Source organism: Clytia hemisphaerica, unplaced genomic scaffold (assembly GCF_902728285.1).
Source record: "Clytia hemisphaerica strain Z4C2 unplaced genomic scaffold, Clytia hemisphaerica genome assembly, whole genome shotgun sequence".
In the NCBI taxonomy this organism is placed as follows: domain Eukaryota; kingdom Metazoa; phylum Cnidaria; class Hydrozoa; order Leptothecata; family Clytiidae; genus Clytia; species Clytia hemisphaerica.
The window spans coordinates 92,976-106,806 of NW_027103680.1; positions in this window are offsets into that span (position 1 = coordinate 92,976).

Sequence of the window (13,831 nt, forward strand, 5' to 3'; positions counted from 1 at the left end):
TTTTAATTGGTTCAATCAAAATGGGGGATTTTAAAAATTTTATGTTTGATCTTTTAAAAAAAACCTCTGTAACTATGGACGAGCAACCTGTTGCTAAGATTTTTGCTTGAAATTGAAACTGAAACTATTGAAAATGAATATAAAATTGTTCCCCACTCAAAATCCTGTAATGGTGATAGATGAGTCTTAAGCTGTATTTGCCCCAAAGCAAAGCTTAAAAGTTTTACTTTATAGCGTGAAGTTTTCCCCGCCTCCCAAAAATCCATTTAGTGAAAATGTAAAAAATAACCCTCAGAAGACTGTCCTGTGAAGACTTTTTCATGTCCTTAGTACTGGCCAAAATATATATTCAATCCAAAATAGAAAAACTATTTTGTAGCAAAATATAATTTTTTGCTGTTTCCAAGCAAAACTAATATCATCTAATTAATAAAAAAGATTTGAGAGCTTAGCCCTCTTAGCCCCCACCAGGGCTTTGCCCACTAGGGGGCTTTGAAGCTTCCCCCAGACCCCAGCTTCATCAATGATGGCCTTTCAGGCAATAGAAACTCAATCTTAATTTACAAAAACAGCCCCAGCTCAGAGTGCTTACAAATATCCCTGCAGATAAACCTTTTAGCTTTTCATTCGCCATCCTGCGCCATCTTTATACAGCAGCCATCGAAATTCAAGTAAAAGTAAGTCGGCACGCAAGTGCCGTCCAAATCCGGCCGAAGGCCGGCAAAATTTTGCCGACCTAAGCTTGTTTTTAGGTCGGCAATGCCGATCTGAGCTATATTTTAGGTCGGCAAAGTTGTTTAAAGGCTACGGCAATGTTTGTTTTTTTATTTGAGTGCGATATGGTTCTTATTAGAGACTTTCATTTTACAGTTACAGGATAAAAGAATAATAAAATAATAAAACGTTGTTTTTCTCTTTTAATACTTTTTGCTGTTAAGGTCGGCTTTGCTGACCTAAAAGATAACTTATGGTCGGCTGCCGAGAGAATCAATGAATATGGTCGGCAATGAACTGCCGACCATACGCACTCTTTGGTCGGCTTTTAGGTCGGCACTGCCGAATGCCGACCTGAAATTCGAGGGCTGATACAGTAAATCTATCATGGTGAGATTTCATGGGAAAGTATGCAAGACATAAGCAAAAAGCCGGAACTAATATAAAACCTTATATGCATAATTGGAACCCATAAATAATTATATTCACTCATCTCTTAGAAGTGCAGCACTTCCACCATAACATTCTGAAAAATCAGCAGCAAAATGTGCAAGAATAATCCTTATTCAGTTGACTGTAAATGATTCTCCTGGGAATAGCACTGAATAGCATGGTAAAATGACGTCATATTTCAAATCAAAATATTATTGTGAACCCCCTGGTTTATACTGTAACTTTGTGTAATGCCAACATACTTTGTCTAATTCCGTCATAGCAACTATCTGGTTTTATAAATGTATAAATAAAACCTTCTGAGTATGAGTAAGCTGTTTAAAATATCAATCCAACTATTTTGCAGACTAGATAGTTGCTATGACGGAATTAGGGATCTTCTCAAAAATATAATCGATTTTCGATTATTAAGTTCGATTAATGATTCGACTATTTAATCGAATAGCTGCCGTCGTTTACTCGAATAGCTTCGACTATTTAATCTCCTATATTCGATTATTTAATCTCCTTTATTCGATTATTTAATCCTTTTTCGCTTATATCTCAGGGATCCTCTCAAAAATACCGAATTTCGGTAAAATGGTTTTCGGTTAAATTCGGCTGTTTGTTTTGGACAATTTTCCCACCCATCGCAAGTGAAAGAGGATAAAAAATGCTAAAAAATGATATATAAAAAAGTACAGGTTGTAATCCGATTTTCTTGCCTTGAAGTTATATCTTTTTTCAAATGCTGTAACGTCAATTTTAACTTCACGTTTCAATGGAAGCGCAATTTTGAAAAAGAATCCTTTTATTTTACAAATCACCGACACATATCTACTCATTCTCTTTAGCATTTTTTACCTCCAAAATAAATAAAACTTACTGGTTATCCTTGGGAGTTTTTGATATCCAAAAATGAATCACCATTAATAAAAACAAAGTTTAGATAAATAAAGGCTCCCATCGAAAACTGAATTTCGAAGTGAGGAAAGTCTGTAGTGAAAACTGAAGCAAACAAAGCATTCCATTTCCATACATACATACCTCTTACAACCATATCTCAATGTAATAAATTTTATAACTTTCTGTTTTCAAAGTCTTTTCAAAATATTAATAAGATCACAATATTTTAGGTTTAATTTTTAGAAAATGTTTTCTTCTCAAAACCAAACTCACAAATGAATTCAATGTTTTGATTGCAACATTTTCGAATCTTTCGAATGCGTGACGCAATTTGATTTGCAGAAAATAGAACTCCCGCAAAAAACAATGCAACGACTTCATTTTTTAGATGACAAAAAGTGCAACATCAATTCTGCGCGATGATTCGATCTCTTATCTAGCCATTAAAAAAAACCTGGATGTAAAATTCGAATCCATTTTTGCAAACAGAATAATAGAGCATGACGTAACTTGTAAGAAAAAAATGTTGCATTGACCAATCAAAACGCCATGATTGACGTTTGCGAACAGAATAATAGAGCAAAAGAATGTTTTCTTCCTGCTTTTATATGACGTAATGACGTATTCTTGATCTTGTGAGCGCTCTCCCTTTAGTCCTTTTATCTTTTTTTTTGTTTGGCCTTTTTGATTTGAACATGAACACAACGATGGAGTGCTATTTTCGAATCAAAAAACAATAACAAAGACATAAGAAGCAACTGTGTTGAGAGGTTGATAACAGAGGAAAGTGTGTGGAAATTAAAAAGATAGAAAAAGATAGAAGTACTTTATCGTGGAGAGATCGTGGAATTGTTATCCAAACATTAAGAAACTTAAAGATGATGCGATAATGTGATTCACTAAAGGATTATTCTATCATTTCATAATTTATGATGCCCCTTGGTAGCTCAAAAATCCTTAAAGGTAAGAAGAATTATGCAGTCATTGGTTGATTTGACTACGGCTTTTTGAAAATATTTTTTCTTCTGTCTTTCAAATCCACAGTAGACACAGGCTTGTTTGCGCTGTTTTCGATCTACGTAAGAAAAAATAACCGATATTCGACTATGTTTTGGAAAAAATTTGATTATATTTTGGAATCAAAAGGATTAATTAATCGAATAATAAGATCAAATAGTCAAACCGAGGGGACTAAATAATCGAACCGAGGGGACTAAATAATCGAATTTCGATTGTTAAATAATCGAAGTACTTTGATTATTTAAGCAAATTTTTCGCTTAAATATGATTATTTAGTCCCCAAATTTATTTTTGAGAAGATCCCTTAGACAAAGTATGTTCGCATTAAACAAAGTTATGGTAGCAGCAAAATACTTGCTTTTACTAATGCACTAATGCGTTGTGCTGGAACTTGTAGATGTACTGTAGAGATCATGAGGGCTACTCTCTCTCTCACCAGGTAGGCTTTCACATCACAAAAGGAAAACCTTTGCAATGAGAAAAGCTTAAATGTGATCACGCGTTCTCTCTAGAGAAAAACAACAAAAAACAAAAAATGGCGTCAATAATGTGAGCAGCATTGAGGTTAAAGCCCGAAGGGCTAGGGTAGAATTTTTAACCTTTCCCAGGCAAGAATAAGTGAAGCCACTTATTTCCCATCCAGAACGTGCCTAAAACACATCACAATCATGACTACGGATTGTATCTAGCAGTTCCCTTGTTATTGAGGACTGCATTTTTTAAATCTAGTGATGGATTTTACTTTCAATCCAACGTTTGTGTAAAAACCACGCCCAAGCGTTCTGGATGGGAAATAAGTGGCTTCATTTCCTATCCAGGAGTCCCGAGTCTATCCCTTCGGGCTTGTAAGTCAATGGTGAGCAGCGTGTGTGTGTGGTTAAATTTTTAATCACTTCTTCAAATCATGTACTTTTAAAATGCTTAAATTCATTTGGTTGTGATTTCTTTTAAAATTATGACAGTCTATCGAATTTTGAAAACAGCATATATTTTTTAGTTCTAAAGACAGAACTTTTTTTATATATAACTTTAAAACGTTTTTTTTGGTTTTGCTGCAACTTCAAGACATTTCAATTGAATCTTAGTGAGAGAATAGAATAATTTTTTTACGTTTTCACCTTTTTTCACAAAACGAAAAAAAGTGCCTTAAAATTAAATCTACCTTCTTTATCAAACCATCAAATTTTTTGAAAGGTACGGGTTCATTTGCATCTTTCAATCTAACGTCAAAAAAACTTTTTATGGATCAGAAAAACATTCATTCCTGCATTTTTGATTCACAAGATGCCATTTTTCAGAACATGTTTTGGCTGTCCTCAAGAAATTTTGGAAATTGAAAACGGTTTCTGCCATATTCTACAAAATTGAGATGGCGGATAGAAAACATAAAGGTCTAATTCAGCATCATGTCTAGCCTGAGATCCATGCTATGATTTCTTATTTTATATGATGGCGAAATATATAGCATGGTATGGGCTGAGAGTTTGAATTTCCCAGATCCTAATAACGGTTGAAAACATAGCCAATCAAATTTTGTTATTCTTTTACTGGTCATACTTTCTTAGAGAAAGCACTCATGGTTTCAGCCCCCCTTAAAATAAGGAGGGACTTGAATTTTAAGCAAAATTTTAAGGGCAAATTTTTTGAAATTTTCAGAAATGAGGGGAGACTTATGTTTAAGGGGACCAAAGAAAAAGTAATTTTGAATTTAAGGGGGGGGGGAGTAATTCATGTGAATCCAAATCTCTTTTCATAACCTTGCAAAGTTTTTTTACTTAAATATACTTAATTTTTAACCTTTACCACGCCTTCTCTCCAGGAACTTCACCCCCAGCAAGCCTTGTCGTTTTGGGAAAAATGACAGTTTTACGCTTTCCGTCATAACTTTTGATCTACTAAACCGATTCAAAAAAATAAGCCCATTCTGGAAAGCCCAACTATCCTGCTTTCCAAAAATGTTAAAATAAAGGATTTTTCTCTATCAATGGTGACTCAGTAGTCTTCTGCCTTAGAGTTGAAAAAAATTCAAAACGCAATTGTCGTATTTTTCAAAATTTTAAGTTCCGGTTAAAAAAAAAGTGGGGAGAACATTTGCGATACCATAATTTTCTGGCTCATTGTTTCCACCATTATAACTACAACTGCTAGCCAAAAAACCATAATCATACCTTTACTAGAAAAGGCAGAATCCATTTTTAGAAAACCTTGGTTTTCGAGAAAATTTCCACGTAAATCAGAGGCACGTAAGGCAGAGGCCCCTTCAGGTAATTTTTATGGAAAATATCACTTAAAACAGCTAAAAATGACTTTCCTATCATCAACCAGCATGAAAGCAATAGAAATAACATAGTATATACACTTTGAAACTCTTTGCAGCCTTATCATAAGCCTTAACTTGGGTTTCGGTCGGTGACGGTCGATGACGGCCGACAAGCCTCCAGTCCTCACCCTTAATGTACCGTCATACTAAAGAATAAGGAGGCAGAAACTTACCTCAAACACTGAATAAACTACAAACAAGCAATAAATAACATTTCCAACCAATAAAACAAACCATTTTCCACTAAATAAACATAAAAAGTTAGTTACAGCAGTCAATGAGCTCATAATTTCCCAAAGAATATTTTGCCTGATTTTCCAGTTTGTTTTGACAGTTAAAAAATCGAAAGTAGGTGGTTTTAAACTATTGAAAATAGTTTGCTTACATTTTCTCTCCGTCATATAAGACATTTCCCGGGATTTAAAGGCGTCTTTAAGGCAGTAGGGCGGCTTTTCCTAAAACCCCACAAAAAACGTATATTTACGGCCTCAGCGTAGTAAAGGTCAAGATACTATTTAATAAGGTGGGTGGTAAACTAAGGATGAAAATTCGAAAATTTTCTGTCACCCAGCCAGTGGGTGAAAAATTTTTTGGCCCCTATTCTAACACACTTTGTAATAAACGCCACAGTTGCATACCTCTACACTTCTTTAACACTAAAAGCTGGCCCACTTTGTAATAAAATATAAATTTAAATGCCATAAAAGCCCTGTAAATTGCTTCACTATACACTTAAAACAGAGAAAAAAGAAGATTTAGATCCAAAGTCTCAGACTTTTAAGTAAACAAAATAAACTGGGTTCAGTTCTAAATACTTTAAAGATGCTAAATAATGAATGATCTTACTGTCTTAATCATGGGCCGATTATAGTTACATTTATCATAGAGTAGTCATAACCCTGGTTTTTGTAATTTCTATGACACAATTAAAGAAAAAGCTTTACATGGCTGAAGAAAAATAATCAATCGACTTTATTAACCAACCAAATTTTAAAATATTGTAGTTATCGAATGTTTTGATCGCGGCTATGAAAAGAAAAATAGACATCAAATGTTCTAACTTTCATATTGAAAACACATGGGGTGTTCTCACAGACCCAGTGGAAAATTATACTCCAATTTTTGTCCCCACTAAAAATAATCGATTAAACCAATCCTCAATGCAAAATTTTATTTCATTTTTCCCATCCCCACTGAATTTTCTGACTTGAAAACAATAGATTTTAAATCCCCACCCATAAAGAATATGGTGATAACAATCCCCATTGGAGTTTCAATACATTATTTTTACCCCCACTGGCTGAAAAAATCCTGTCAGCTTTTCATTTCATATTACAAAGTGTGTTGATTTTTATAACAAAGTGTGTCAAGTTGTAAAAAATACAAAGGCTGGCATTATAACAAAGTGCGTTGGTACAGCCCCCTCATCTGATTTGCATGCCAGGGGCCATGTCTGTAAGAAATTCCATGCTCCAATCTAATATTGAAGACAAATCCCAATCTTGCAAGCAAAAAATCTAAGGGGTACTTTAGAAAAACAGAAGAACATTTAAAAAAAAAAAAAAGGGGGGGAATAGGAAATAAGGGCACAGTACAAATGGAATTCTAAATTGAGGGGGGAGAAATGGATAAAGGGTAATTTGCTGTTTAAGGGGAGACTGGAAAACATGGATGAAACCATGGCGCAAGTTTCGAATGGTTTTTATTTTAGTAAGTGAGGACAGCACTAAATTCGAATTTCTCACTGTAAATTTTTTGAGGCAGAAATCTGCCTCACAGTATGGCGCACGGAGGAAGCGCTAATGAATACTATCTTGTTTAAAACGATACTATCTTGTTTAAAACAATATATACTATTTTTTTTTTAAACAATGCTATCTTCGTTTAAAAACATACTATATTTTTAAAACAATACTATCTTCGTTTAAAAACATACTATCGTTTAAAAGAATACTATGTTTTTTTAAAAACATACTATCTTTGTTTAAAAACATACATCTCATTTAAAAAGAAACTTACGGTTTGAAAAGCCGAGTTAACAGTTTAACGAGTTAAAAAATATATTGTTTAAATGTCGATTAAGGTTTTGTCTCTTTTACCCAAGGGGCTACGGTGGAGAGTGGGTACCTTGGGGGAGAGTGACACATAGTGAACGCAATAGCAGCGTTTCAAATAAACATGGCGTCAAGGAGGAGGGGAAGGCCAACCAGTAGAACACACATTATCCACTACGTTTTTCAACTGTTCCATTAACTTGACGTTTTTTAACTGTTCCATTAGCTTGGCCTTTTTTCCTTCCTCCATTTTATTTTTGGTCTTTGTCAAGAAACTAAGAAATAAGTTCTACCCCATGCCTTTGGTGATCGGCCACATGTTATCGTAATGCGCATACGCACCATTGGAAATTGGATAACCGTTGGAAATTGGATAAGCGAGACAAGAAAGATTTATAACTCAGAATTTTTTATAATCAGTCAAATTAGTTGATCTATAACTCGACAACGGTAACTCGGCCTTATTGAAGAAAGAAGAAAAGTTTAACTTAGATAGTTTCAGTTTAAATATGATAGTTTCTTTTTAAATGAGATAGGGCGGTCATCGGAAAAATGCTCTGTTCGCGTCGCAACGGGTGTTAAAAATGCATGGGCAGTCGAAAAAATTCCCAGTTTTTTTTTAATCACGCCAGTAATTCAGGGGCGGGTGGTGACGCGAGCAAAACTATTTTCGATGGCCGTCAAACTATTTTCGATGGCCGTCAGAGCAATTGAGAAAAAAGCTATACTTTAAAAGAACAAATTGCTTTTCCCGGAATTTTTTTTCCACATCTCGGCACCGGAAAATCAGCGGAAAATATGATGCTGGCGGGTGACGCGAATAGAACAGTTTTTAGATGACCGCCTAGTATGTTTTTAAACAAAGATAGTATGTTTTAAAAAAAGATAGTATTGTTTAAAAAAGATAATATGTTTTATAAACGAAGATAGTATATATGTTTTATAAACGAAGATAGTATATATGTTTTTAAACGAAAATAGTATGTTTTAAAAAGATAGTATGTTTTAAACGAAGATAGTATTTATTGGCGCTTCCGCGCACCATATCACAGGTCATACCCGTACTGTATACATCAGATTATAAAAATACAGGACGGGTCATGCCATCATCCAGAGGATCTCAATCGAACGGAATCGACGATCGAACCAGTCGAACCAAATCGAAAGCAATCGACCGATTGAAATTCAATTGTCAAATGCAATCAAATATCAATCGAATATTACCGCAATTTTCAGATTCGATTGATATTTAATTGCGTTCGATTGATGTTCGATAGCGTTCGATCTTCGATTCATTGATTGGATTGATTGTTCATCGCATAATTTCTACGGGAAATCGAAAGTAATTTCATTCGGCTTGTGATGTCCAGTCTGGAATTCATGCACAGTACGCCGAATATATTCGGCGTGAGAATGTCCTCAATTGGGTGTAACCTTCTTGATCCTCAAAATATCTTCGGCGTGGCTTTTGCATGGATTCCACACTGGTGTGATGTTTGAGTTATGAGAGCTTGGATGTTGGGAAGCTGCAAGAATAAAGCCAGACGATCTCAATCAAACGGAATCGACGATAGATCCAGCCAGTCGAACAACAATCGAACCAATCAAATATCGGTCGATTGCGTTCGATTTGGCTGGTTCGACTAGGTTCGATCGTCGATTCCGTGTTCGATTGAGATCGTCTGGCATCATTCAACCCAAAAACACTTGTTTTTTTATTTTGGTTTTGCCAAACCAAATCTGGCCATACTGTTCAACCTGTCTCCAGGTTTCCCAAAGGTTTTGAGACGTACACAACATACACAGTAGACCACAATACAGACAGACAGAATAAAACGCTTGGCTCAAAAACTGAAGTTGAGAAAAAAAATAAAGCTCTAGGTAATTGCTAAATAGGAAAGTTGTTTCAAGCTTCCTGTAGCTTGTAGGATTAAGAAAATATACCTTTTTTAAACAACTGATGTCGTTCAATATCCAGAAATTCTTTCCCTATTTGGTGATCCCAGACCAGAGCCAGAGAGCTGCTGGACTCCGATGACCAGAATGGTGAAGGCTTCTTCGTAAACGCGAAAGACATGTATCTATTTTTCGGATCCGGCATGCGGGAATAGTGTCAGGACCTGCAGGCGACCTGGTAGGGTTGGGTATGGGTGTGGTTTGGGTGTGGTTTGGGTGTGGTTACGTATCAGATTGGCTAGGAATTTGGTTATTATCAGTTAGGGTTAGGGTTGGAGCTCGAAAAAAGCACTCTTTTGTGATTTTCTCTCAATACAGTCTGGTCTGCAGTTTGTACAATATAAATAGCCATCAGAAACGCTCTTTCGGCATGAATCCGTGGCACAGTGTAAAAGGCATTAGGTTTCCAAACATCGGAACTTTGCATTTAGTGGGTTCGAATCCCACCGGTGGCGATCTGTCGGTAAGTCATTCAGTAAGTTAGAAAACATAGTAAATAACTCACACAGAACCAGAAAGTCAGAAAAACTACGAACAAGAGACTGGAAAGTACGAAATAAGTCCAGATCTGTCTTTTGTCTTTACGAAGAAGCCACGACCGAACAGAATGGCTGCTGCTGAAAGTCTAAAGTAACTCTCCCGCCAAAAAATAAATCATTCAGGAATGTCCGCCCGCCGAATATCCGCCATTGGGCGGCATAAATCGCGGAGCTGTTGATTGGCCAAAAACTATGTAATGATCTATTCTTAGAAACGATTGCATCAAAACAAAATTGAAATCGAAAGTAGTCAAAACAAAGTCACAAGACTGTTCTAGAAATTTTTTTTGCCAATCAGAAAGTTTGTAGTGTACAATTTTAATATTTATTCACTAAACTTTTATTCACTTATTAGTTACTTTCGTCAGTGTGAAGTACCAACAAGTCAGCAGTTTTTTTGGGATTTTTATTTGCTGCGATTTCTAGCCGGCTGGAGAAGTATTTTTGTGGACAAGAAAAAAAGAGAAAAAAAGGTTGGATTTTTTATTATATTCAACAGATTTCTTTCCAGCTAATCAAAATCAAAGTTGCAATATTTTGCCGACTCCAATTTCTACCAAGCTCTCTCTGTTATTGCATACTTCATATACTGAGCACTCCTACCGTGAAGTCTGGTAACTTGCATCAGTCTGTCAGTGGAGGGAAACTTGCATAGCCATCAAATGGCTGACCAATTAAAGGAGCAAAATTTCAAAACAATGATCTATGCAGCTCCGCTCGCAGCTCTACTCTACCATTTTTGTTTTGATTTAACTTTCTTTTTTAATGACCAGCTAGGTCATTTGTTTGAGGGATATCCATGTTAGCCTCCACTGACAGACTGATGCAAGTTACCCGATCTCACGATATATCAGTATTAGAAACTAGGCTAATCTTACCTCTTTTATCTTTCCCTTTACAACAATACAATGCTGATAAGTTGACACAACACATTGACAAGCACCAGTAGCGGCCTGGCTTAATTTTCTTGGTGGTGCAAACTATGAAAATTGGCGCCCCTGGTATTTTTTGTCCTTTAATATTTGCGCCCACCATCATTAAGTGAAAATATTAAACTGTAAGAACAGTGACTGGTTGAAAGTAACGCCGCTTTGAAATGGAAATTTTATACGTAGTAAGTCGATTTAGTCTATATTTTTGCTTTCTAAAACTGTTATCAGAAAAATTACCTGATAATCTTTAAATTTTGGCGCCGCAGGCAAAAAATTTTGGTGTAAGGAAGGTCAAACAGCTTAAAAGATCTTCTAAAACGGAGAAAGTTAGTCAGTATAAGACCACAAAAACCAAAGCGAGAATCAACAAGTTTTGATTATTTTGGCAATCTCTCATTTTGGGGGTGAGCATTTTTGTAACTAGGGGAAAGTGAGAAATAAAGTTGAGTCGAATCGAGTTTGCTAAATAATGTTAAATTTCTCTTCTTGCAACAAAACTTAGATGTCGAATGAAACAACAGCCGCCATCTTGGATTTCCATCAAAACTGACTTTCGTATCCGTCAAACAAACATTTCTAGCGGGCCGCGGAAGAGCACTCTCATACGCCCAATTCATAAGGGCGACACATTCTCTTTAACCCTTGGTGGATACACAACACTTGTCTTACTTCAGATTCAATATTGATAGAAGTGTTGAAAAAATTGAAGAGAAAGGATGCAAGAGGGTAAAATAAAGCGCCGCAGGCGAAAAAAATTAACATTGTACTCATAGAAGGCGCTATAAACGTGCCGAAGGGTGCCAAATTGCCCAATTAAACATCAACAAAATTTTGGCGCCCCCTTGAAAAGCTCTTTTGGCGCCCCTCTCAGATCTTTCTGGGTGGTGCACTGCACACCCTGCACCCCCTGCCAGGCCGCCACTGACAAGCACAAGTAATCCTTGTAGAGAGAAATTTATATCGAAATCTGTCTCTTCTACTGATTGCTTCCCAGGGCTCGTTTGCAGCTGTTTATCAAATTTCCACCAATGAGATTACCACATTTCACACGGCCCTTTTTTTTTGGCACCCGTGGCTTGCACGACAGGCGGCTGTAAAATCCCACCCTTCATATATTTGTTTCAATCCAGGATCCTAAAGCTTAGGTTTTTTCTCATCTTTAATTTATTGAAGAAAGCAGGAATTTGATGCAAGAGTTAGATTGTCAACAAAGTGCCATACAAAATCATTGAATAAAAGAAGAACTTAAAATCTTAGATATTTTCATTTTGAAGAATTGGCGGTGTAAAAAAGTAAAACATAGAAAAAGTTTCATTTTTCATTGCATTAATCAAAATGGGGGATTTGGAAAATTTTCTATGTTTGGTTTTTTGCACAAACTCCTGTAACTATAGATGTTTTGGCGAATGGGACAGTCTTTTGAATAACTAATTCACCCATACATTTCTTTCCCTCAGTCAATAAAAACATGATAAATTATCTTGTCTCTTGGTAACTGCTGTGGAGTAATTAGTAATTCAAAAGACCGTCACGTTTGTTCAACTATTGGTGAGCACCCCATTGCTAAGGTGTTGGCTTGAAATCGAAAATGAAACCACTGAAAACAAAAGTAAAATTGGCCCGGACTGGAAATCCCGTAATCTTGATATACGAGTTTAAGTCTAGACTGACAAGACATTGAAAAATTCATAAAAGCTCACTTCTTCACAGAGTTTCTAACTTCAATATTAAGGTCCCCCATCTAACTCAAATATACTTAAGTTTCTAAATCCTTACAAACCTTATTTTTTTCAATAATTCAATTTTTAGAAAATTTCAGAAACTTGAAGAAGTTGGCCCAAATTTGGAGGAAGAGGGGGATTCAACCATTTTTGCAACTTTTTGCAAAATTCATGTATTCCTAATCTTCTTTTTTGAACATTTTTAAGAGTGTTTTGAAATTGAACACTCGTTATCTGTTTCCTTTGCATTTTGAAATATCTAATCAAATTTTCAAAGCCATTCACAGTCTTTCAGAGTCACCCTCGAATGTCTACGCCTGATTGCTAGCCACAATGGCTAAAATGTACTCCAAACATGAGAATTGTTTTACACGATTCTTGATTGTGGTAGATTTTAGCAATGCAAGATCTTCTTTCCTTGCAAATAGATTAAAAATGGCAGTTCCGCTTTCGATTAGATTTCAAAATAACTATTCTTCATCTTTTTTAAGACATAAAGAGAGCAATTTTTCTTGAAAAATCAACTTAGCGAAAGTAGCAAAAAATTACTTTAGTTAATTTTCTTAGAGCATATAAAGATTATCTAATGTAATTTTCCTTAAAAATACGAGAAACTGTATTAGTTGATCTTCCTTGGAAAGTACCGGGTGCGCCACAAAAAAGTTTCTCTCTTTAAAACTAATTTTCTCAAAATCTAAAAATTTTAAAAGAACCGCTCCTAGTCCTATTTCATTGGATGAAAAAAGATAAACTTAAATTTTGATGGGTCATTTATTAAATTCCATTCATTAGATCAAAAAAATGTTTCTTTCTGAAAATGCTCAAAAACGTTAAAAATCGACCTATCAAATGTAACAGAAGCATGATTATTCAATACATCAGTACTTTCGTTTCAGTCATTAAGAATGATAATTAACTGTCTAAATGACCCTTGTTATATAAAGGAAGGTTGAATTTCAATAAAAGGCAGAAAATTCGTCGAAAAAGGCAAAAAAATCTGGTAAAATTCATAAAAATACATCAAATATGGGTTTCGAGGTACATCCCGCCTTACATAGACTTTATATCCAGGTCTAGAACCAAAAATCTGAAGATAATATTGGTAAAAGTAAATGAAAGTGATTTTGATTAAGATTTTAAACCCTTATGGACACTTCAGTTTTGAAATTTACGTGTTTAATTACTAAAAACGCTTTTAATCAATTAAAGGCTATTGTGATTGCCAATTTTGAAATAA